At 55.7% G+C, this 26,138-nt stretch overlaps 1 protein-coding gene across 3 annotated transcripts in view; it reads left to right on the forward strand.

Moving 5' to 3' along the window:
* The first annotated feature begins 272 nt into the window (after positions 1-272).
* The window catches only part of SULF2 (sulfatase 2), a 116,612-nt gene continuing 90,746 nt past the window's right edge, over positions 273-26,138 (forward strand). Inside the window, exon 1 of one of the 3 annotated variants that reach the window (XM_045053515.1) lies at positions 273-439. The gene's annotated coding sequence lies outside the window, so the exon portion shown is untranslated. Of the gene's footprint in view, positions 440-901; positions 948-26,138 lie in introns of those variants that run through there. The other 2 variants (XM_023251149.2, XM_023251150.2) reach the window with 2 other exon arrangements.

Below are 26,138 nucleotides of genomic sequence, written 5' to 3' on the forward strand. Positions count from 1 at the left end.
AAGGATACTCTTCGTTTCCAGCCAAGGGGACCTGATCAATGGCCCTCCTCACTTTATTGCGGTGTTTGATTTATTAGCGATGCCCCCCCCCGTTTGTGTCTCTTACACACACACACACACACACACACACACACACGCACGCACGCACGGCTCTGGCTCGCGTCCCTCCCTCATTTCCAGCTCCTGGGCGAATCCCACAGCTGTTTCAACTCTCCGCCGAGGGCGAGCGGGAGCGAGTGTGCGTCTGTGTCCCGGCGAGGGTGCGCGCTCGGCGCCGGGAGCGCGGCCAGCCGGGTCCCGAGGCATCGGGAAGCCGAGAGCCGCGCGGACCCCCGCTCTCCGCCGCTGCCCCGTCCGGGGCCGGACTTCGGGGCCAGGGCCGCGCGCGCCGGGGGAACAAGGACCGGGCCGGCCCGGCCGCGCGTCCATCGAGCCGGAGGTAAAGCGCTGGGGCGCGGGGGGCGCGGGGAGGGCGCCGCGGCGGGTTCCCCCCCACCCCACCGGCCCCGGGCCCCCGCCGCCCGCGGCTCCGGGTCTGGCGCCCCCCGCCCCGGCGCGCGCTCGCCTTCCCCGCTCGGAGGCCGGCGGGCGGGGAGCCGGGCCGCGCCGTGTGCCAAAGGGCTGGCTCGGGCAGCGCGGCCGGCCGGGCTGGGGCGATGTGAGAGCGGCCCGGGCGCGGCGCGGAGCCGGACTTTGGCGAGGGCGGTGCGCCGGGGCGGGGGCCGGGGTGGGGGCGGCGGCGGCGGCGGAGCCGGGGGGGGGGGGCGGAGAGGCGGGAGGAGGCGGAGGGAGGGGAGGAGGAGCGGCGGCAGCACTCGCCGGGGGATGCAGCGGCGGCGGCGGCGGCGGCAGCGGCGCGGAGTCCCCTGCGCCCCGCGGCCCGGCCGGGCTGCGGCAGAGGCGGCGGCGCCCCGCGCGGGGTGAGGCCGCCGGGGCCGTGCGCGCCGGTGAGTGGGGCGCGCGGGGCCCGGGGGGGCGGGGCGGGGGGCCCCCCGGCCGCCGCAGCGCCGCCCAGGTGAGCGGGCGGCCGGTCCCGACCGCCCGGCTCCGGCCCCGGCGCGGCGCGCGGAGGTGGGACCCGGCCGTCCAGAGGGAGGCCCCGGCGCCGGCGGGCCGCGGGGGGCGGGGGGCGGGGGGATGACCCGTTTGACCCCGCCGGCGGGCTTGGCGAGCGGGTGACGGCTTCCCACCGCGCCCCTGACCCGCGGGAGCCACGCGGAGCCCTGGAGGACTCCGGGGAAGCGCGCCCGGGCCCGCCGGCCGCAGGGGGATGGCCTCCTTGACCCCTTTGAGTTAGAAGCCAGACCACGTGGGGCTTGTCCAGGCAGGACACGGGAAAGCGGTGGACCGGATCTTCAGGGTGACTGGGAGCTCGCAGCTACCGAAAGGGCCAACGGGATCGGAAAGACAAACTTCCTCCCAGGCCAGGTCAGAACCGGTTCTCATCGCCCTGCGGGGAGATGCTCCCCTCCCCGGGCTCCCCGGGGTTTCCGAAGTGTGGCGGCGAGGCGATTTCTAGGAGTGCGCTTTTCTTTCCTTCTGGTTTTTCTCTCCTTTATTTTAATTCTTTCTAGTAGTTCATTCATTCGTTCTACAAGCATCCATGGAGCACGTCCTCCTGCTAGGTTCCGCATTAGCTCCAAGAAAAGGCGACGATCGGTATATAGTTCCTGAGCCAGAGGCTCGCTCGGTTCGCTTTGAAGGCAGCCTAGTAAAGAGATGTGGTCTCAGGGTGGAAACTGTAAAGAGACACCAGCAAATCCTAGTTTTGCACAGTGACCTCTGTCCGCAGTTCCCTACCTGCCCTAGGACTGAAGACGGTGCCCCCTGCGCACAACACAGTCCCCCTCCTCCTCCTCTTCCTGAAAGTTCTGATCCCTTCCCTGCCCCCTCTACTCTCTTTCCAGCAGCTTGTTTTAATCACTTTTTGAGTTAAAAGTCAATATTTAATTAACCAAGTAATTACATTCAGCTTACGCTTGAATCTGGGTGTTTGCACATCTGTGCCTGCGGGGAGGCCGGCCCTGGCCCCCTCCACCTGCCCCTGCCTCTGTCCCGCAGGGCCGCCCTCCCTTCCTTCGGGGCAGAGCCGGGAGCCTGCTCTCCCGCGGGGTCTCTGGCGACAGAGAAGCAGGTAGGATGGGCTTTCCCCGGAGGACACGGGCGTCTCTCCCCAGAGCGGCCAGAGTTACTCTCATCTGGCAGTTAATAGTGAGGGGGATTTCTTCCTGCATCCCGGCTACCCATCACAGAACCCGCTGGACGGCTGTAATTCAATTAAAGCCATTCATGCGTTTATAAAGGGGGTGGGGAGGAGAGACTGGAGACCACTCACCTGGCAAGAGAGGTTCCTCCGGCTTTGCCTGTCCCACCTCATGGAGGACAGAACACTCCTCAAAACAGCCCGTCCGGGGGTGCAGATTAGTCTTCTAATAAGCGGCTCAAAGGGCTCGCTGGACATTTGCACACGAAGGATGTGCCTTCCTTGGGCCACGTTTATGTACATAAATGCCTGAAAGCCCATGTGGGTTTGGGGTTTGGGCTTTGCGTACAGTTTTTGGGGTTTTCTTATTTGAATTTATGGCTTTTTAAAAAACCCTAATAACATGTTACGTTTTCAAACTTAAGGGTTGAGTGATGAGTTAAGCGTAAAAAGCCAGGGCTTGGAGGAAGACAGTGTGGCCGTGTGTGAGGTTGTGTGTGCGTGCATGCGCGTGTGCAGGAGTTGTGTCCCTTGCCCAGTTGCTCTGTTCAGCTGCCGTCCTGAGGACCTAGAAAGGGGTGACTGCACTGCCCAGCATGTGAAGTCCACCTTTGGATTCGGGGGCGACAACTCTCTCTTCCTTTCCCTAGACGTGTTTAATTTATCCATTTGGCCGTGCCTCGAGGGGCAGCTTTCTGGTCTCCTAAGTCCGCCAGACTGGGAACATCACCCAACCCCGCCAAGTCGGTTCTTCAACTCTGTCCCCCCAGAAAGGAACCAAAAGCCTAGTCCTCCAGAAGAATATCAGAATTCCCGACCTGCTTGTAGTTCAAAGAATGAGCTTCGTCTGTTCCAACCCCTCGTGCACAATAACTCATTTAATCCACACGAAAACCCTGTGAGGTAGGTCTTGTGGTTTTCGTCATGTTAAAGACGAGGACACAGAGGGGATTGTGACCTTCCTGGGACAATTGGTCAGTGGTGGAGCCAGGATGTAAGAGGCCCTGTGGCTCCAGGGTCCATTCTGACCCACTGTACTCTCCTCCCTCCGTGACCTGGGTCTTTCTTCCAGATGTGGAAGAAATACATGCCCCGTGGAAGAAAACGCATCTAGACAAAAGTTTGAAAGGCAGAAGCCCATCAGTAACCCCTCTCCTCTCCAAAAATCTCCGCTATTTGACAGAATCTTGGATTTGTGTTTGGTTTGTGGGGGGGTTGCGGCCTGAGGAAAGTGTGCAATTACCGGGCCGCGTTTCCTGCCCCGTGCAAACACACACACACACACACACACACACACACACACACACACACACACACACACACACACACACACACACACACACACACACACACACACACACACACACTCCCCTAGTCAGAATGCAAAGGGACGCATCAAATGTGGCTGATGCAAAAAAAGCACGGCCTCCGAGGGGCGGAAGGGTTAACGTTTTCCGAGAAGTGAGGCCCTCTTGTGGTTGGTGATGGAATCGCACTGGCCTGTCCTTGGAGAGGTGGCCCCGAGGTTCCCAGCTTTCCATCAGACCCCGGGGCCCTCTGCGGCTGGTGGGCACGGAAGGTGGGGCTTCTCAGTGCTGACCTGCAGGTGCGGTCGCCTCACCTCAACCTGCCTGCCTTGCGATGAGCCCCCGCCCGGGGAGGCCGAGGGGCCCCTGATCCGATTCAAGGCGCTACCTAATTGGAAGATCATTAAGATCATTATAATTAATTGGCATCCTGATAAATGGCGTGATTGCCTAACTGGGATGGTTGCTAGGGAACCGGGCTTCACTTGGAGCCGAAAGAGGAAGTCGCGTGGGTCTGGCCGCAGTCGGGTGTTCTGGCTACACAACCAGCAGTTAATGGGGGGCAGGGAGGCGGACGACCCGAGCAGTCTTCCCGGCATCTGCTGGTGTTTACTGAGCAACTGCTGTGTGCAGGTCGCAAAGGGAATATCACAGAGTCTCAAACCAGCATAAGGAGAAAAGAAGGGACGTGTTCGCTTTTATGGCCACAAACTGCTCGGGTGACTCTGGCTTCAGATGCAGCTGGAATCGGGGCTCCGATTCTGTCCTCAGCATCCGTTCCTCTGCCTGTCTGCTCCTCCTTCCACGGGGCCGGTTGCCCTCTGGCTCCAAGGGGTGGGCAGGCCCGGGCTTCCTGCCCCGCTGTGTGATCCGGGGAGCATTAGTTAACCTCTCTGGGCCCCGGCGTTGTCGCCCAGCAAATGACGATGACTATAGTAGCTCTTACCTCCTGGTTTGTGGTAAAGGATGAAGTGAAGTCATCAGCAGCAAGGGCTTCGCGCGGCACCTGACCTCGGCAGGCCCTCAGTAAACGCCGGCTGTTATCATAATTGGGGTGTCCGAGTTGGCTGCTGAAGAGTGGTCCTCTTGTTCTCCCTGGTCTAAGCCCAAGAGGAAAGAACAAGCCTCTTTTCTGGAAATGCCCACCCTCGCCCCGGGCGTCCCTCTGATGGCACTGGTTTATGTCATGTGCTCACTCCAAACTCACACCGGTCAAGAAAACAAACGCCCGATGGTGGGCTTAGGCCGGGCTCCCAGGCCCCACCCTGGGGCTGGGGACGGAGCAACGGAGCCCCCAGAGTCCTGGAGAGCACAAGTCGGGGGGCTCCCAGTGGAAGGAAGCCTCATTGCTACAGCCTGCTAAACATCCCGGGGTGTCTGCAAGGGACCTCACAACAAATATCCATTGTGCCGGGGAAGACTGGGCAGCCTGGAACGTGGGGATTCCTGAATAAGACTAAGAGAGAGGTTTGGGGGCCGGGAGATGATCCAGAATTCGGTCGTGGACATGTTGGGTTTGAGATGACCAGGGGATCTGAGCTCTCGGTCGCTGTGGGATACCCACGTCTGGAGCTGGTTGGGGCTGGCAGCCTACATCTGGGAGGCCTTGGAGGATCCGTGTTATTTTAAGCCATGGGACTGGACACGACCGTCCGGGGAAAATGTATTTTGTTCTCTGGTGTGGTCTGCCCCTCCCCTCCACCCGCCTGTCCTGCATCTATCTGATGACTATTTTTAGCACACCTCACAGGCTCACCTCCTAATGATGCTCCTGAGAAATTCACAAAGCCCCAGGCTGAGCCTCCCCTTGTCCGTCTCCTCACTGCTCAGTGATTAGCGGATAGAACCAAATATTCATCACTCGACAACAGGTGCCTTTGGGAACTGAAGGTCAGGTGGGATCTTGGGCCTCATGGGCAACATGATGCCTCCCTGGTAGAACACCCGTTGGCATCGTCTTCGAAGGTTTTCCTCCAGCCCAGACCCAGACTTCATGGGATTCTCTCACCAGAGACCACCGCCATTTTGAATTCTACACAGTCTCTTAATGAGATTCCAAAACATACGTTGTCCAGGGGCCCTGGCCTCTGACACATGGCTTTGTCTTGCAAAAGCCTGGCCCACGGCTCTGTGTACTTGGGCCCTGCTTGAAACATTAGGTAAATTCTACCCCAGACCCAGAGTCGTTACGAGTAGGTCTTACAAGCGTGAGTTGATGGACGGGGCCATCCCCAGGGGCCATGACGTGTTTAGCCAGGTGGAAGCCAGATGTGTTAGGTGAAGAATATAGCTGGTAGCCTTTGTTCCTGGCTCCCAGTCAGGGCCCCAGTGGGTGACTGGCCCTCCTCAGTGGCCAAAGAGAGGAGCATTTTGAAAAGAGAATGGAAAATGGCTCCCAGAAGTTCAGGAGATGTTCATGCTCTGGTGAAAGTCCGATCATCCCAAAGCTGCATTTCTGGCCTGCTCCAGAGACAGACACTGTCCACAGACTTGTGAATGCGGGCCACTTTTCTGGATATTTCAGACACCAAGAAATCCTACCACAGTTCTTAGAGGCTTTGAGTCCTAAGCATTTGAATGTGAATCAAGATATATTCACCGCAAGTAATAGAATTCCTGGCTGAGAGTGGCTTACACAATAGAAACGTTAGCTCTCGCTTAACAACCGTCCAAGCCAGGGGAGCCCTGGAGCCAATTTGTACAATGTCTTCAGAGACCCAAGATCTTCCAGTCCTCTGTTCCTCGGTCCTCATCCGTCTTTGGCCTTGCTGCTTCATGGTCTCAAGATGGCTGCTGCAGCTCTAGATATTACATCCCCATACAGAGTGGAAATAAAGAGTGGGACGCCATGCTGTCAGCCTTTTAATCAGAGAGCAAAATCCTTCCAAGAACACCCTCACCCCAGCAGACTTTGCTTCATGCCTCATTGGTCCGGGGTTGGGTTTTGTACACACACCTAAACCGAACACTGGCAGAGGGAAACGGGCTTTTCGTGTTTGACGTCACTCGGTGGTTCCCAAAATTAGCAGATCAGACGCCCTCATATAGCAAATATTTTTGGCAGGTTTACCTGAAATGAATTCCTGGTAATAGAACCTCTCTGCACGTTTTTGAACTGATAAAGTATCCTGAGTATAATTTAAAGAAAAACTAAGAGGACAGTGAGTTATAAGTAAACATATGTATGGCCAGCTGTAAATCTTAGGCACAACTACGTTGGAAGACGCAATAAAGCAGTCAGATGCCCACGCTAGTGTGGAATCACATAAATCTGACGGCTACAGACACAGCGGGGTAGGAACATACCACAAGTGCTACGGCCATAAACCATGTGATTTTCCCAAATGGCGAACAATTTACCAAAATCTCCCAACAAAACAAACGACAGTCTTCCCTTGGTTTACCTCGCGGTTGCCTTCCCAGAAAATTCAGCGTAGACTAGAACCAGGCAAAACAGCTTTTGTGTTTATATGTGAAATGGAGCTTGTTTCTGAGGCCAGGTAGCTAACCGTAAGAGCTTTTTGCCTACGTGAGTGTCTTGTGGGACATCGGAAAGTCATGCCGGAAATGGGGCAGTTCTGGGGTGCCTGGCTGGCTCGGTTGGAAGGGCGTGAGACTCTCGATCTTGGGATCGTGAGATCGAGCCCCACATTGGGGGTAGAGGTTACTTAAGAATAATAAATAGAACATAGTTGGAAATGGGGCAGTTCTGGGGTGCCTGGCTGGCTCGGTTGGAAGGGCATGAGACTCTCGATCTTGGGATCGTGAGATCGAGCCCCACATTGGGGGTAGAGATTTCTTAAGAATAATAAATAGAACATAGTTGGAAATGGGGCAGTTCTGGGGTGCCTGGCTGGCTCGGTTGGAAGGGCATGAGACTCTCGATCTTGGGATCGTGAGATCGAGCCCCACATTGGGGGTAGAGATTACTTAAGAATAATAAATAGAACGTACTCAGTTGGAAATGGGGCAGTTCTGGGGGTGCCTGGCTGGCTCGGTTGGAAGGGCATGAGACTCTCGATCTTGGGATCGTGAGATCGAGCCCCACATTGGGGGTAGAGGTTACTTAAGAATAATAAATAGAACGTACTCAGTTGGAAATGGGGCAGTTCTGGGGTGCCTGGCTGGCTCGGTTGGAAGGGCATGAGACTCTCGATCTTGGGATAGTGAGATCGAGCCCCACATTGGGTTGTTCACTGCGTGGAGGGTGGCAAATTATCCAGCATCCCTGCTCCCCTACCAGACGCCAGAAACATCCCCCAGTTACCATGACGACCAAACACTCTTCACAAATTCCTGCGAACACCCCTCTGGGCTGATTTCACTCTTCTGAGGGCCAAGGGCTTACGCCAGTGCTGGTTTATTGCCAAAACAGGGGTGCACCTCCGGGCCCGTAAACTGAGGAGTGATCCTGTGGGGGCCACCCACAGCTTCTGCCTCAGAACTGTCCCTGGGGACAGCTTATTGCCCTCCTTGTTGACACGTTCCTACGATACCCTAGTCCCTCGGGTGAAACGATCCCATGTTGTTAGCGCGAACCAGCTCTCCAGCGAATGGGCTCCTGAGTTCTTGGGCACATCCAGGTATCAGCGGCTTCCACCTGGGCAGGAGATGAAGAAGGCGTAGAAGACTGGACGTAAGAGACATCTCCGAGAGTCCCCCTGGTTAACAGGGTGCATTCTAGAACCAGACTTCCTGATTCACCTACCAGCTCTGCCGCTCAATAGCTGGGCGGAGATGGTCAAGTCAACTCATTTCTCTGAGCCTCAGACCCCTCTGCCGTCAAATGGGGATGATCACGGCAGCTTCCTACTAGAGTCACGGCGAAACACTAGTTCACTGGGTCGGCACGTGGAAATTGCTTCCAAAAGTCAGGCGTCCTTATTATTGCTTATACTTGTAGATCCCCTAGGCTTTTTGCTTTTGTTTTTGTTTTTTTGTTTTTTTAACCGAGATGTAACTGACATATCACGATATTCGTCTTAGGTGTACAACATGATTTGATACGCGTATATATTGGAAAACGATTACCACAGTAAGGTTAGTTAATATGCATCATCGCACAGTTAAATGTTTTTCCTGGGGATGAGAATGTTTAGGGTTTAGGCTCTTAGCAACTTCCGGGTGCGAAACACAGCCTCCTTAACCGTGCAGTGCGTCGTCCCCGGTTGCAGCGGGAAGTCTGTACCTTTTAACCGCCTTCGCCCATTTCTCCCACCGCTCACGCCCCAGTCTCTTCTCTGTATGAGTCCCGTGTTTCGGGTGGTGGTGGTGGTGTTGAAGATTCCACATATAAGTGAGCTCGTGCTGAGTTTGTCTTTCCCTTGATGGCCCGTGCCCCAAACGGCAGGGTTTCCTCCTTTCTCCTGGCCGAGTAATATTCCCATCATCTGCGTATACTCATCACCTCTCCTCTCTCCGCTCACCCCTCCGCGGCCACGGCGGTGGCTTCCGTGGCTTGGCCGCCATGGACGTACGCGTTCAGGTAGCTTTTCGAGACGGTGATTTCATTTCCTTTGTATAAATCCCGGAAGGGCAGTTGCTAGATCGTATGTTCCGTGTTTAACGTGGGGAGGAACGGCCACACTGCTTTCTTCTTAGCTTCTTGAAGTGCTCCTGTACTTAACTCCCGTCGGTCTGCGAGGAAGGCTGCGGGACCCCCCCACCCCGAGCTGAGGAAGTCCACATCCTGAAGCCTCCTGAGCTGTCGAGCTGCGCTGTGCCCCGCTCCCCACCCCGCCCCCACCCACCCCTCTTTTAGGCCTCAGTCAGGCCAGCTCAGGAAGGGAGCAAACCTGGGGGGGCCAACCTATAGGGCTCCGAGCCCGTCCCGGGAGCCCGAGGTGGGCTTGTCACCATGGACCCAGGAGATACTCATAAGGGGAGCAGGGGTTCCGAACAATCTCCAGGGCAGCTCTTAAAAACCCCGGCGCCCGGGGCACCTGGGTGGCGCAGTCGGTTAAGCGTCCGACTTCAGCCAGGTCACGATCTCGCGGTCCGTGAGTTCGAGCCCCGCATCGGGCTCTGGGCTGATGGCTCAGAGCCTGGAGCCTGTTTCCGATGCTGTGTCTCCCTCTCTCTATGCCCCTCCCCTGTTCATGCTCTGTCTCTCTCTGTCCCAAAAATAAAAAAAATAAAAACAAAACAAAACAAAACAAACAAACAAAAACCCCGGCGCCCAGCCCAGGCCACACCCAGACCAGGTAACTCGGCGGCCTGGGGGTGGGGCCTGGGCATCCGAGCAACCAGGTGACTCCAGTGGGTAGCTCAAGTTTCGGACGGCTAAGGCAGGAAGAGAAGGTGCTGGATGGGGTGCCTTCTGCTAGGCGTTTCTGCAGTTGGTGGTGGCAGCTGCTCTAACAAACCCCTCCTTCCGGTGACCTGTTGCACCTGTCGTAAAGTCCAGACTCCTTGCCATGGGCTACTCTGCCCTGCACTGCCTGGCCTCCACCCCCGTCTCACTTCCTCCACCTCCAAGCTCATTGTGCCATCACACTGGCCTCTTCTCTGTTCGCTGGCCGCATCCGAGCTTGTTCCAACCCCAGGGCCTTTGCACTTGCTGTCCCCCCGTGCCTGGACATCACAGGTCTGGCTCCTTCCGATCCATCAGGTCTCCGCTCAAACGTCACATCCTTAAATGCCTGGAATGACACCTGTTTTATGTTTATAACACTTGCCACTCTCTGGAATTATCTCAATTTACTTATTCGTCCTTTGTCCTCTCTCCTCTCCCTAAAAAGTAAGACTCGCGGCTGCAGGAATCGGGTCTGTCTCACTCACCACTGTAACCCCAGCACCCAGAGCAAGGCCCGGGACTCTGAGTGCTCAGGAAATATTTTTTGGATGAGGGAACCTGGGAAGGAGGCTCGGAGATGTGCCGCTGGGTCTGAATCTAGGGTTTGGGGATCCTTCGAGGGCAACTGCTCAAGGTGAAGGAGTCAGAACCAGTTTGTCATTTGCAGAAAGCAAAGGTGGGGGGTGGGGAGGGTTGCTTTCGCGTGCTCACCAGTCCTGGGACCCTTCCGGCATCCATCCCGGCGCTGGAGCTGGGGTGTGTGCTGAGGTCACTCACATCGGCCTCGGGCCACAGCGGGGACGTCAGGCCCTGTGCAAGGGCTGGCAAAATCTGCCGCTTCTGACCAGTCTCAGGCCACTCGGTACTCGGAAGTTAATCTGTGAGATCAGTGGCGGGACATTTCTGCAGGTGCCCTGGGAAAGACAGCTCTCCCCACCCCCACCTCCCCCCCCCCCCCGCCCTCATTGTCCCCTCCTGAAGGAGCTGTCACAGCCCAGGAGACCTGCCTCTCTCACCTCCTGTCCCAAACTCACACTCCTGAAGGCTCACATTTCTGTGCCCCAGACAGCATTCTAAGCGGCCGCGCAGGTGAACATGACACGGGTTGTCTTGGTCCGTTCAGGCTGCAACCGAATCCCAGAGGCTAGAAGGTTTAGAAGCAACAGAAATTTATTTGTCACAGTTCTGGGGCTGACAAGTCCAAGGTCGTGGTTCAGGTCAAGCAGATTCAGAGTCTGGTGAAAGCCCGCTTCCTCCGTCACAGGTGACACCTTCTCGTGGCCTCGCATGGCAGAGGGGCAGGGGAGCTCTCTGGGGTCTGTTGTATAAGGACACTAATCCCATTCATGAGGGTCCCACCCTCATGACCTGATGACCTGCAAAGACCCCACCTCCTAATATTATTGGACTGGGATGAGGTTTCAACGTATGAATTTTGGGGAGACACAAGCGTTCGTCTACAGCACAGGGACCTTCTAATGCCCATTTTGCAGACAAGGAAAGTGAGGCAGAAAGAAGCCTCTCCTCATCCTGCCCTCTCAGAACGGGACATCGCAGGCTGGCTACGCAGGGCCTGTATTCAGCTCACAGAGATGTTTAACCTACACACTGTTTTGAACTTCTTTTTAAGTTTATTTATTTTGAGAGAGAGAGAGCATACAGCACGGGGGGGTGGGGGGGCGGGAGAGGGCAGGGAGAGAGAATCCCAAGCAGGCTCTGCACCATCAGCACACGGAACCAGATACGAGGCTCGATCCTACAAACTGTTGAGATCGTGACCTGAGTCAAAATCAAGAGTCAGACGCTTGACTGACTGGGCCACCCAGGTGCCCTTGTTTCAAACATTTTTTTAAAGTTAGTTGTCAGATTTTTAAGAATTCTGAGATTTTAGGGGCGCCTGGGTGGCCCAGTCGGTTGAGCGTCCCCCTCTTGATTTCAGCTCAGGTCATGATCTCACGGTTCGTGAGTTCGAGCCCCACGTCAGGCTCTGTGCTGACAGCGTGGAGCCCGTTTGGGGTTCTCTCTCTCCCTCCCTCTCTGCCCCTCCCCTCCTCGCTCACTTTCTCTCTCTCTCTCTCTGTCTTTGATCAGGGCCCATTATCATCTCCATTTTGTAACCGAGGCACCATGTAACCCGCCCCGGACTAGCAGCTCCTTCAGCTTGGTCACTCGGTACCCTCCGTGCTGAGCTTCCTGGCTGTTTGAAAAGGGATTGAAAGAAGGAACGAATGATGCCGTTCTTTGAGGACACTGATTAAAGCCACTGGCCACTGGATACGAAAAACCTTGACTGGTCGTAACCTTCAAGGCTCTTGGGTTGTGTTTCTGCTTTAGGAGACAGCACCTGCGGCTGCGTGGCTTAAAGCAACAATGGAATAATTTGTAACCGTTCTGTGAGTTGTCAGGGTTCTCCCGCTCCCTGTGGTATCAGCTAAAAGGTCCAAAATGGGTCCACTCTGATGACCTTCAGCGAGTGCTGGTCACACGGGGGAGTTACCTCCTCCCCCACGTGGCCTCTTACCGCGCTAGCTCACCTATGGTGGTCGGTCTCACGGTCTTCTGACTCCTAGGAGCCCAACAATGAAAGCTACTAGGCTTTCTAAGGCTTTAGCTTAGGAAGCTTTAGGGACCCCCAAGGAGCTGCTGGAAGAGGGGTTCCAATGGGACAAATACACCCCTGTTTGTCCCTTCTGCCCTTGACATTCCATTTGAGAGTCAAAAGCCCGAGGAGAGAGTCTGATGGGCCACCTTGGTCACATGATCACCACTCAGTCACATGGCGAGAGAGAGGGTGACACATCTTGTCAGGCGAGAGCAATTTATCAAAAGGAAATTGGGTTTCTAGTGTCGAGAGTAGTGGACCAGTGGCCGGACAAAGTTAGAAACCACTGCTCAGCCCCTGAACAAGTGACTCCCCCAGGATGAGCAGTTAACATTTTTGAGTGAATGGATGGATAGATGGGTGGGTGAATGAATGAATGAAGGCATTTTTTTAAAAATCTGCTAGAAGTAGAATGCCCAAACCTGTGTGGCATCTCTTCCGGGTCAGGGGCCCCATAACTCAGGCACTGCTGGGGGTCTGAGAGACCTCTTCACGGGGCAAAATTGGCTCCCAGAATTCTAACCCCAGCATCCTGACCCCAAAGATGGGGATAATTGGAGCTGGCTCCCGGCAGGGAGAGCGTGTGCGGTCATGACCGAACTGCCAGCACAGCGAATGTGCTCCCGCCTCCCCAGACCCCACCCCACGTGGACACTGGCGGTGAGCTCTCACACCCTCTCCTCCAGCCACTGTGCACCTGTTCAGAGAGTACGCCTTGTGACACTCAGCGAGTCCCCCAGCGCAGTGAGACCGCTCCAGTGGGAGACACTGATCCGAACTCAAGGAGCACCACCTCTAACCTCCGCTTTCCTCCCCTTGGCCGTCTATGTCCACCTGCCGATTAAATTGCACAGCATGCCAGGGTTGGAAATGGACCTGTCCTGCAAAATTCTCTGGACTCCCGTCTCTAAATTTAGTGAGCTATTTGGTAAAAGTTGCTTCAGACTCCTCCTCCTGCCTATGAGTGCAGGCTTCTCAAATAATTGTGAGTGCCAGGCTGTTTCCAAGGTGAGCTAATGAGAAGCTCATCTGTTAATAGCAGGGGCATGATGGGCGAAGACAGTGCACGGGGCTGTGGAATGGGTGGAAAGGGAAGAAGTAATTAGATTATGAATACCAGGCCACCAAAACAGACTTTTATCCCTTTATGTTTTGCTCAAAGGAAACTATATACAGTCTCTGGAACCATAAATACGTGTCCTGGGGGGGTAAACAGTGCTGGGAAAGAGTGGGGTTGAAAAAAAAATAGAGGGGGGCCTGGGATCCGCAGTCCTGACCCAGGCAGTCTACACTGAGAACCAGCCCACAATTAGGCGTGAATAATGACCCTGTTCAGGTCCAACTTTATTGCTTTTGGCCAAAGGCCTTTTGCAGAAATAACTTTGTAACTTGCTGCCAGGGAAGCTTTCGTCCACAGCTAAGACAAAAGAACAAAGGACAGAGGTGGGTATTTCTGTGTCTGATTCCCCATTTCCCCTGAACACCTAGCAAGAACAACAGGTGTGGCCTACCTGGAAGGTGTGGGCTGGCAGAAGGTGATGTCCAGTCTCCTGTGTGGCAGGCTGCCACTCCTGTTCCTGTCATTCTGGTCTTTATTCTGTTTATTCTTCAAACCAGCCAAACTCGTTCCTACCACTGGGCCTTTGCACCTGCTTTTTCCTTCGGTTGTAAAGCATTTTGCCTATAACTGGCTTCTCCCCACCTTCAGGTCTCAGCTCAAACATCACTCCTTCCTAGAGGCTTCCCCTGATTTACTGTCTATCCTGTCTCCCCGACAGTTTTCTTCAAAGCTCTTCAGACGACCTGAAATTTATCTTCACGTATTATCTGTCTCCCCCACCAGGATGTCAGCTCCTTGCGGGTGGAGGCCTGGCCTGTTCCATGTTTATGGCTGTTTGCCAGCATCCCATATAGCACCAGGCACATAGTAGGTGCTCAGAAAAGATCGTATAGCTTTGAAGGGTTGCAAGTAGGCCTCCAGCCACACTCTAGTGGAACTTCCTTTGGTCATTCGGTGTTTCAATTGTATTGAATGCTTTCACTTTGGAAACAAAGTCTCCAGTGTGGTCCAGTCCCCACCCTCTAACCCATTCTCCCAAGTCCAGAGCATGTCACTCAATTCTCGGGCCTAGCCCCTGCAGGCATTTGAGTTTGAGGCCCTGCTGTAGACAGAGGCCACTGCAGATGAGCATGTCTCCCCAGAATTAGCCACACAACATCCAGGCTTCTCCTGAGCCAAGGCCATGGGCCAGCCCGCTGGGCTCTGGCAGACCCAGGCCCACTGAGTGGATGAAGGCATCCAGCGGGCAGGACCCAGTGGTCCTCACTTTAGGGTCATGTGTTAGGGGTCATTCCGTAAGTGACATCAGATTTCACTGTGTTCTCTTCTGAGCCTTCTGAGTCATCGGGGAGGGAGCCCCCGTTACTCCTCCTTTGTGGCCTTCAAGGAGGCCTGTGAGAAAAAGGTCAGTGCCCTCGGCAAGCAAGGATCCAAGTGCAACGTCACGCATTTGTTTCTTGATGTTGCTCTCCATTTATGGCCGGGGTTCTCCCCTGGGAGCAATTTTGCCACCACCCCCCTCGCCGCTGGGACATGTGACAGTGTCCAGAGACATTTTTGATGTCCACAACTGGGGTCGGGTGCTAGTCACGTCTCACAGGTGGAGGCCAGGGAGGCTGCTAAACACCCTGCAATGCACAGCCCTCCCCCACCCCCACCCCCACCCCCACCCCCGGCAGACGATGGCCCGGCCCCAAACATCAGAAGTGCCAGGTTAAGAGTCTGGTTTAGTGCAGGTGATGCTCATTCCCCAGAGAAAGACAAGCCTCCTTTGTAGATAAATTTGCTAAAATAGCAAAGGGAACAAACTGAAGAAAAATCTGGCAGGAATGAGAGCACAGGTGATCAGTCGAACTTCTGAGACCTTCCCCTCAAGAGCAGGTACGCCAGGTAGCGGTCGGTCCTGTCGCCCCTTTCAGAGCAGAACGGACCGTGTGCCTCACGCCGGGGCCCCTGCCCTGGAAGCGGCCATCTCTCCAGAACCTTCCTGGGAGCCGCCTGGAGAAATGCACCCGTTGATTCTGGGCCGGGCGGAGTGGCTGCGTCGCCTCGGCCGAGTTCCTAAGGGCTGGCCGCTGGTCTGCGGCCCTCTCCTCTGTCCTGACATTGTCAGCCCTCCCTCCCAAACCTGGTCCCCAGCCGTGCCCCCACCGCCCCGGTCTGGAGCCCCCCAGTTGAAGTCGCCTCTCCCGCTGCCGGACGAGCAGCCAGCCGCCCGAGGAGACGGGCCGGCGGCCTCCCCTCCCGCACTCTTCTGTGTGCACGGTGGCCCTGGGCTCAGAGGGCCGAGGAGCCAAGGCTCAGGATCGTCACTTCCGACGTCAGCAGGAGGGAAGTGAGGGCAATTAGGGCCAGTTCCCCGAAACCAGGTCCCACACTTCGCTCTGGGTTTCTGGGTCTGTTGGCTGCCTTCCTCCTTAAAAACGAGGAGGGGGAAGGGTTCTTTTGAAGCGGGAGTAAATGTTTTCTGGGCCAAGATCACGGGAAGCTCCGTTCTCCGTGGCTGTCCATGTCTAGCGCAAGCTTTTCTCTCGGCCCGTCGTCCCCTCAGAGCTGCCGGACCTGACCCCGCCGAGTTAACTGAGCCCTTCGGGTCGTATAGGACGGAGGAGTGGGGTCAGGGAGGCCCCCGGGTGACCCGGGGCCTCCTGAGGCCCAGGGATCTCCGAGGCTGGCGTGGGCACAAACTCCAGTGCCTGCCAGACGCAGACACGGAATCGGAGTCCGTTCAAGTTTCACTTCCTAGAAAGGCTGATGTGTGCCGGGCAGAGGCCCACGTGGCCCCCACGCTGTGGCGCCCAGGCCCCCGTGACTTGGCGGGTCCCGCCGCGTTTCCAGGACAGCCGCGGGACAGCCTGCGTGCTCGTCCACGCTGTGACCTTGGCGCTCCCCCAGGGAGAGGGGGCAGCGGGTCCCCGTCCCCTCCTTTTGAACCCGGCCAGACTTGGGACCCGCCCGTGACCGATAGAGTGAGGCAGGAGTGACACTGGGGACAGCAGAAAAGACGGAGTTGGGTTGGAGACACCGAGGCGGCCCTGCCCGTTGCTGGGACGGCCGCCTTCCGAGCCGGAAGCAGACCCCACCCTGAGGCCACCCTGGTGGGAGGGAGCCCGGGCCTCGAGGAGGAGCCTCCCTGAGGTCCTGGCCAACTGCCGGTAGCCGCTCTTCGGTGACCCCAGCTACGGCCGCACACATTCTAAAGCAGAGGCCGGCGTTCTGTGCTGTGTCCCGTTTGAGCCCCCCGGGCGCAACAAACAAACAAAAAGGACTTTATTCTCCTGCTAAGGTTGAAGGTAAATTGTTACACAGAAGTAGTTGCTGCAGCACCTGGCGTGTGCCAGTCTGCCCTCCATTTGCTCGTCCGTTCACTCATTCGTTCACTCGTTCATTCCTTCACTCATTCGTTCATTCACTTATTTGTTCACTCATTCACTCAGCCCTTCACTCATTCGTTCATTCATTCATTCCTTCACTCATTCATTCCTTCATTCCTTCACTCATTCGTTCACTCACTCATTCCTTCACTCATTCGTTCACTCACTCATTCCTTCACTCATTCGTTCACTCACTCATTCCTTCACTCGTTCATTCACTCCTTCACTCATTTGTTCATTCACTTATTTGTTCACTCAGTCACTCAGCCCTTCACTCATTCGTTCATTCATTCATTCATTCCTTCACTTGTTCATTCGCTCATTCATTCCTTCACTCATTCGTTCCTTCATTCCTTCACTCATTCATTCACTCACTCATTTGTTCACTCATTCCTTCACTCCTTCACTCATTCCTTCACTCCTTCACTCATTCCTTCACTCATTTGTTCATTCCTTCACTCATTCACTCATTTGTTCACTCATTCACTCAGCCCTTCACTCATTCATTCATTCACTCATTCATTCATTCCTTCACTCATTCGTTAATTCACTCATTCATTCACTCATTTGTTCATTCACTCATTCGCTCATTTGTTCACTCATTCACTAGTTCATTACTCCTTTGTTCTCTCATTGATTCATTCACTCATTCAGTCGTTCACTCATTCATTTGTTCATTCAGTGATTCATTGATTTCATTTCACTCATTCATTCACTCGTTCATTCACTCTTTCATTCGTTCATTTGTTCATCAGTATCCAGAATCTCACATCTAGCCCCCTCACCGCCCCTGTCCTGGTCCAAGCACGGTCCAGGGCAGCTGTCTCACTGGCCTTCCTGTGTTTACCCTCATTCCCTGCAGTCTGTTCTGTTAAAGCCTGCCCTATTAAAACCTACATCCAATCTCAGTCCTCCCAGGCTGGAACCTTCCAGGTCCTCCTCTCCCAATGAGTCTTCCCCTCACTCACCTCCGCCCCAGCCATATTTGCCCACTTTACCTTCCTTAGACCCCCAGGTACGCACCTCCCCCAGGACATTTGTACCTGTTCTTCCCTATGCCTGGAACACTGTTCCCCTAAAATGTCTGCAAGGCACATTCCTTCACCTCCTACAGGACTCTGCTCTGTTGACTCCCCTCTCTAAAGATGCAACCTTCCTCCCACCCCCACCGTCACTTCTGACCTCCCTCTCCTGCCTCCGCTCCTGAGGACTCATCGCCTCATGCCTGTGATCTCTTTTGGTGCCTGATTCATGCAAGATCGTTCATTTCTGGATCACCGGCATGTAGAACAGGGCCTGTGCATAGTAGGTGCTCAGTAAATATTTGTTGGCTAACTGGAAGAATGGGCACCCGGGGTGGGGGGGGGGGGCTGGGGCTGTGGATTTAGAAAAGAGACAGGCCTACCCCTGTGGAGCTTCCGGTGGAAAAACAACCCCCCACAAATAAAGACCGGAACAGAGAGCCCATCAAGAATCACGTGTTGTGATGAGTGTTCCGAGGAAACAAACCTTGGATGCGCCTGCTTCCAGGAGGGAGGCCAGGGAAGGCCCTCTCCCCACCTGTCAGACTCCACCCATCCCAGACTCCAGGGCCGTGCCCAGGGAACAGTCTATTTTGCTTGGCAGGTGAGGAAACAAAGACCGGATCAGGACCAGAGTTCCTGACTCCCACACCCACGTTCCTTCTCTTTGCCACACCACCTTGTTCTTATCAGTTGACAGAGAAGGACGAGGGCAGTTTGCCGACGCTAAGACCGAGTTGGGCTCAGGCCCCGGCCGAGGGCCAGCAAGCCACGTTGTCAGGTTTCTACACAGAGGCAGAAGGCGGCTGGGAGGCCACCCGAGTCAGCGCTCCGCCTCCGGCTTGTTCAACCATGCGGGCTCCTTCGGTCACAAGGGACAGAGAAGGCAACTTGGAGTGACCCAAGAAACAGAATTTGATTCATGTCCCTGAGGAGTCAACGTGTGAGAAAGCTGACCTAAGAAGAAAGAAAGAAAACAGCTGAAACCAGCCAAAGGAGAAAAAGGAATCTATTGGCGCCTGAAACCAAGAACCCGGAGGAAAATCTTCCTCCTTCGGGCTTAGCTGGATCCGGGTCTCAAATGTTCTCAAAACGCAACTATGTTCCCTTGCTCCGCTCGGTTTCCTTCTGTCTCTTGGCTTCATTCCAACCTCTGCGTGAGGCACCATGGTGTCAGTCTTCCCTTACTCCCATGGTGGAATGACATAGAACCAGTTAGCCTGTTGGAAAGAGTCCACATCTCTTCCTAGTGAGGCCAGAGCGCCTGGATTACTCTAATTGGCCAACCACCGAGGCAGAGGGATTGGAGGCTCTGATGGGCGCAGGTCTGGATCACACGGTCCGCTCCGCAGCTGGGGTCTGGTTTGAACCTTATTGATGGACTGAGGATCCCCAAATGAAAACTGCTGCTGTTACAGAGAGGAAGTTGGCCCCGGGTGCCTGGGTGGCTCAGTTGGTCAGGCATCCCACTCTTGATTTCGGCTCAGGGCGTGATCTCGCAGTTCGTGAGTTCGAACCCCGAGATGGGCTCTGTGCTGACAGCTAAGAGCCTGCTTGGGGTTCTCTCTCTTTCCCTCTCTCTCTGCCCCTCCTCTGCTTGTTCATCTGTTCTCTCTCTCTCTTTCTCTCTCAAAAATAAATAAACCAACATTCAAAAAAAAAGTTGGCCCAAACCCAACAAAAAAATGCTAGCTAACACATATTCGGAACTTACTGTATGCAGTTCTATTCTCTGGGCTTCATTGGCATGAGGCCATTTTGTCCTCACAACTCTGTTAAGTGCTGTCATTGACCCCACTTGACATTTGAAGACACTGAGGCCCCAAGAGGTTAAGTCACTTGCCCAACTAGTCCAGAGTGCAGCCAAGATTTGAACCCCAGCAGTCTGGCTCCAGACCCTACCTCCACCCCTTCTGTATCCATTTCCTGCCACATTTTAGCACGTATCTATCTGCGTGGCTTTCTCTACTCTGTCAGCTCCGTGAGATGTGTGTCTGCTTTTGATCTCTGATCATGAAACAAGACTTGCACATAGATGCTCAGATATTTGGGCACGTGAATGACGTGGCCTCTCCAACACCCACTCAGGTTACAGGCAAAACCTTGTGATGTTCCGGGCTTTCCAAGACCTTGAATACATTGTTTCTAAACTGCCTTTGAGCTCTAACTCGACTCCAAGGCCCTGTCCTAAGAGTTCACCCTGGTTTGCCATTCCTTCTAGCCCTGCTTTCTCACACTTCTCACGTCTAGCTGGAGTTTCTCAACTCCGGCTTTGGATGTGTTGACTTCTTAGAAGGTCAGCTCCTCGAGGACAGGGACTTTTTTTTTTCCCCCACTGCTTTATCCACCGTGCCAGGAACTGTGCCTGGCACATAGTAGGCCTTTGAGGATTTCTTGTTGAATGAATAGTTATGGCGGCAATGGAGTTTTAAGCCCTTTTCTTTCTCCCCTGATTTGCTTTCTAGAGCCTGAGCCCTTGTCTTGAAACCTGATCCTTCCCTCCTCCCTTGGAAAGACTCTTCTCTTGTCCTGCATCCTGTCCTGTGCGTGCCTCTGGCTAGAATTCCAAGAACAGGCACCGAGAGCACCAGATGCCCTGGCCCGGGGGTAGGGAACACACAACCCGGGCCCATAGGTTACAGGGAAAAACCCGCGGCCCAGAAGAAGAGCTACCAGGGGAGTGTCAGGTTTAACAGATGTACTTGTGTCGTCCCCTGTCTAGACAACTTCTGGTCTCGCGAAGTTCGGGACCACACATTTACATTCCCTCCCACTCTGCCTGCCCTTTGCTCAGGCCATTTGCCCTGCCTGATGCACCCTGTCCTCCACCCTCTAATTCAGAAAAACCCTGGGGACTCTTCTGAGCTTCCTTCCCCTTAGGCTTCCTAAACTTGACTCCGTAAGACCTCCTCCAGGCAGCCCTCTGACTGCCCCCTCCCCAGGCCAGCAGGGGTTTTCTCCCTTCTTCCTGTTTGCGCAACGCGCTTAACCTCAGTTTCTTGCCTCATTCCTGGGTTTCCAAGGGAGCCTAGGAGGCCAGAGAGGGATGGGGGGGTCAGGATGTCGGGGTGCGGAGCTCAGCCGTGAGGCCTGCTTGCTTTATCCATCCAGGGCCCCGCAGGAAACAGATTGTGGCCTCCAACAAAGGCGTGAGCAGAATATAAGAAAATGAGTAATACAGAGCCCTGGGACTGGGGACGGTGGGGAGCGTTTGCTGGAGCCCGGAGAGGGCCACCCGCCAAGGCGGCCCCCAGCAGCGATAGAGGGAAGTGGTCAGTTCCCAGCAGCTGGGCGGGCCACCCCCTGGCAGTGTCCCCCCTTGCCCAAACCCCACCGGGAGCCAGAGAGCACGAATGAACCCCCCAGGGTGGGGCCTGTGAGAAGCACCCCATAAGTTGTATTCTTCTTCGTCACTGTTCCTTGAGGGCGTTTACTGTGTTGGGCCTGGTGCTTCCTGTTGCAAAGGACAGTCCCGACTCACATTAACTGAAGCAACGAAAGTGTGTGAGCTTGAGCCTGTAACTGGCCACAAGGTGCAACTTGGTTCAGCCCGGTGTCACCGGCGTCCCCTCTGAGCCTCCGCTGGCTGGCAGGGCTGGCTTGCTGTCAGCGCCCAGCCCCCCCACCTACCTTCTCCCATTGGCCAGGCCTGGGTCACATGTCTGTCTCTGGGCCAGTCACTGGAACTAGAGAGACGGACCATGCTGGTTGGTTCCACGTGGGTCACATGTTCAGCTCTGCATTCAGATGGCACCTAGCTCAGTAAGGGGGTGGCCGTGACCCCCCAACCAGAGCTGGAGTACTGTCTAGGAGGGAGAAAATTCTTGGCCGAGTCCGTAAATACCTTGAGTGTTTGCTGTGTGCCAGGCTCTGTTTTAGGAGTTGGGGATACAGACGTGAATAAAGCTGACAAAAATCCATGCCCCTCAGGGAGCTGACATTCTAGTGGGGGTGGGGGTGGGGGAAGAAAAGGACCATCAAGAAAGAAATCAATAAAACACCAAAGTTTGTCAGAGGTGGGAAGGGAAGAGATTTATTTCTGACCTACAAAGAAAATGTAAGCAAAAACCAGAAGGAGGTGAGGAAAGGGCCTTGAAGATATCTGGATGATGTCTCCAAGCAGAGGAAACAGCAAGTGCAAAGGCCCTGGGGTGGGGACATGCCTGGCATGTGCAAGAAACAGTACAGAGGGGCGTGTGGCTGAAGGCCGGGTGGACAAGGGGGAGACTGGGAGATGAGGTCAGAGAGGGGATGGACAGACTGTAGGGGCTCGTTGGCCTTTTGGGTAGCTTGGGGTTTTATTCTGCATGAGATGGGAGCCCTTGAAGGCTTTTCAGTGGAGGGAGACGTCGTGTTTCGTCTTAACGGGATCCTCTGGCTACTTGATAGAAGGAGGAGAGGATAGAAACAGGGAGACCAGTGGGAGACTGTTATAATCCAGGCAGGATTGTCCTACCATCTGACACTGCCTTGCACACAGTAGGGCCCTAAATCCGTATTTGTAAGGTAAATGAGGGGAGACCTAGCGGTCGGTCTGTCTGGACCACCTGGCCCCAGCACACAGGGCATCTCTCCACACCCGCAGTCCCCTTTCGCCCCTTCTCCCGGTTCTTCCATCCGGTCAGTGCCTTGTTCTGCCTCTGGCCACCTCCTCCTCTCCCACCCCCACAGCTGCCCGGTCATTCCCAGGCTGCTCTTGGCTACTCTCGTTGAATTTGGGGATCTGCACGGGAAGAGTACCATCTGGGTCTTTCTGGACAGGGCCTGGGTGAGATCCAGGGAGCCTCCCCGAAGCTATGGTGCATAGGTCCCCCCCGGGGACTTGTTTCTCTCTGCGGATTAACAGATAAATCTAGAAGCAGGAGTGATGTTGCTGAACACTTGGGACGTTAGTCGTTTCTGGAGCTGCCTTTCTGGGCTGGGAAGCCTTTGCCAAGGTCGGCGAGAAGACACAGGACGAAGAGAAGGAGCCAGATGGACGTTGCGGCGAGCTGGTGGGTGTGAGAGGAAGTCTCCGAGGGACGGACAGAACGTCAGTCCGCTGGTGCTATACGGATTCCTGTTCAGCCACGTTGAATTCTTTACCAAGAAGGAAAAAAAAATGGAGGCAGGTTCCCTTGTGTCATTTTTAATTGATTTCTTCAGCATCCAGAGAGAGGCTGGCACAAAGCCAGGGGAAGTCAGAGCTGGGGGAATTCATCAAAAATCGACCTTCTGATGAAATAATTAGCTCCTGTTACTCTCAAGTCTCTGGGTGCAGAGCTTGGCCTCCCATCCAGAGGGGGAGCATCCTGGCCGGCGGGTTGTAGTTGCCTGGGAACGGGGTGGGGGGGGTGAGGGCATGAGAGAGCCAACCTGGGTGCCAGGAACTCCGCCCACCCTCCGACCCGGGGCTCCCCATCCGGGCTGCAGCTCCCAGCTCCATACCTCCCTCCACGGCACAGGCCCAGAGCCCAAGAGACCCTCGGAGGACACCTGGCCACCGCCTGCTGCGTTTTGCAAGTGAGGAAACTGAGGCTGGGAGACTCCCGAACTGGTTGAGCAGCCCGGCCAAGCCAGGCTGCGTTTGAGCCCATGTCTGCCGCTGCTTTGACCACGTGACCATGGAAAAGTACTTTTAACTCTCGGTGCCTCCCCTTCCTCATCCATCAAACGGGTATAATACCGATGGGCGGAGATGCGGAGGAAACGTAGAACGTGTCGTGGGGCTGGTTGGCACATCAGTTAAAGTGCAAAGCATCCTGGTGTATTTCCAGGGGCGGGTGGGACACAGGCTGATAAACAACATGATTGGGGCACCACCCCACGATTTGGGGTAACTCAGGGACCGATGAGATGACGGAGCATGGCTTTTTTTCAATCCTCTCCCAGCCTCACGCTCCCCCCCCCCCCGCCCCCCAGCAGAACGTCTGGCACGGCGCTGATGCCCTTTGACCCCTTCCAACACCTGCTGGTCTCCCTTAAAAAAGAGAGCGTGTGCAGGGGCGGGGAGAGCAGACAGGCCCAGGGCTCGGCTCAGAGCCTTAGGAAGGAACTAGAAGCCATGAAGCTGCGTTAAGTGTCTGCTTTCTTTCGTTTGATGGAAAAGGGCTGCCGATTTTCCGTTGACCCTGGGATAGACAGTCTGCTTTTTGAAAAACATGTATTCGTGTTTTTATTTTCAAATGAGGCCATTTCGCAGGGGAAGGGTTGTGCAGGTGTAGCAGGAACGGGGGCTCTGGCACTGGAACAGAGGAGGTTGGGAAATGTGCAGGGGGGCGGGGGCGCGCTGAGCCGGCAGGGGAGCAGGGGTGAGGCCGTCTCTGCCGTTTTCTCTCTGGGGAACCTTAGGACGGTGATTAAGCTCAGTTCTCAACTGTAACGTGGGGGCAGCACTAGGGGTTGTTGGGAGCGGGGGAGGTTCTGCAGGCGGAATGTGCCCGTCACAGCCCAGCCACGGCCACAGCGATCATCGTCCGGCGAAGGTGTACTTTGTGTGACGTGTTCTGGTTAATTCCGTGCGCCAGGCTGCAGGCTCAGCACCCTGTATTAACCCGTTTCGTCCTTCACACCCATTTTATAGATGAGGAAGCTGAGGCGCAGAGGTGCTATCTGCCCGGGGTCCCTCAGCAGGTGGCTCCAGCATCCGTGTCGTAACCATCCCGCCGTGTGGGACACGGCAGGTACTCAATGCACAGTTGATGCAGTGGCTCCGGCTGTCGAGAGGTCGGGTCCTGTGAAAGTCCCGGTTCCCAGGTCAGCTCCCCTGAGAACGTGATCCGCATCTCCCCGATCTGCACAGATGGCCTGTCGGAGGCCCCTGGGGCGGGGAGGGGGGAGCACCCCGTGGAGCCTGCTCCTGCTCTCAGCCTGCGCTGGGCAGTGACCATCGAAGGCACCACTTCCAGAGGCAGTTTGGGTTAAGAGAGCAAACAAGGAATCTTGCAACACCCGGAAGGAGCCAGCAAGTGAGGGGAGCCGCGCAACCCACAGCCTACAGGGGCGAGAGGAGGGAGAGGTGCCCCCAGGACTGGAGGCGAGTGGAACAGTGGCCAGACTAGAGAGACAGAGGCCCTGGGACGCCGCTGGTGCCAGGGAGGGGGCAGAGGGGAATAAGGCGCCTGATTTCCTACCTCCCCCTGCCCGGCAGCCTCCCAGCAGAGGCGAGAACCAGCAGGAAGCAGGAGACGAGGCAGATGCAGTCTGCAGAGGTCAGAGTGGCTTCCTGGGGCCCAGAGCAGGGTGGAAAATGGATCAAAGGGAGGGAGCAGCCCACCCTGGGACCCTTCCTGGGGGACGGGGGGGGGGGGGGTCGGTGATGCTTCCGAGCCTCCAGACCGGGGTTACCGCATGGCCCTGCCAAGCCCCACGTCCCTCCCTCTGCAGAACTCAGAAGACCTTGACAAGATCTCCTTTCTTTTAGCCATCTGAGTATTTATTTGGCACCTACTATGTACCAGGCTTAGCCTAGGTGCTGGGGACCGAGCTGTGCATAACACAGGCCTCTTTGCTACCCTCGTGGAGCTGACCCTTTAGTGGGGAGAACTGGGCAAATAAGATAATTGCAGGTCGCAGTAGGGACTATGAGAATAAAACAGGTTATAAAACACAGAGGGTGTCTCAGGTGGGGGCACCACGTTAGATAAGGGCAATCAGGGCAGGCCTTTCTGAGGAGGTGGTGTTTGTGCCAGGACTTAGCAGAGGAGAGTGAGCCCAGCATAGAAAATCTGGGAGAGGGCTCTTCCAGGCTTGAGGAAGAGTAAGTGCAAAGGCCCTGGGGCAGGAGCAAGCTTGCGTTGTCCAAGCAACAGAAAGAAGCCGGTGGGGCTGGGGAGCGATTGGCAGGACTAAGGAGAGGCAGGCTGGGGCTGGATCACTTGTTCCCCTGTGGGCCCTGGCATGGAGTGTGCCTTGTGTTCCTCGAGCAGAGAAGCTGAGGGACAGAACTGGGACGAAGGTGAATGCCCTGCACCGGCACCACGTGGAGTGAGTGTCCCCTCTGTGTTGCGCCCTGAGCCCCTTGCTGGTCTCGGCCTTTCCATCCTAGGAAGATCCTGCTGGCCGTCCTGGAGAGAATGGAGGGTGGGGGCGCCGTGAGGGAAAGTGGGGGGGCCTCTTCGAGGGGCGTTGCAGCGGCACATCCCCTTCTGCGGACCGGAGCCCTCTATGAGTTCCCCGAGCTGTGACTTGGGGCCGGCAGTGGCGGGGGAGGGGAGGCTGGCAAACAATCCTTCAAGGTCACGCAGCCCACCTCCAATGAGCTTGGTTTCCTCCTGACAGGTCTGCTCGCTCTCTC

Source organism: Felis catus, chromosome A3 (genome assembly GCF_018350175.1).
Source record: "Felis catus isolate Fca126 chromosome A3, F.catus_Fca126_mat1.0, whole genome shotgun sequence".
Classification (NCBI taxonomy): Eukaryota; Metazoa; Chordata; class Mammalia; order Carnivora; family Felidae; genus Felis; species Felis catus.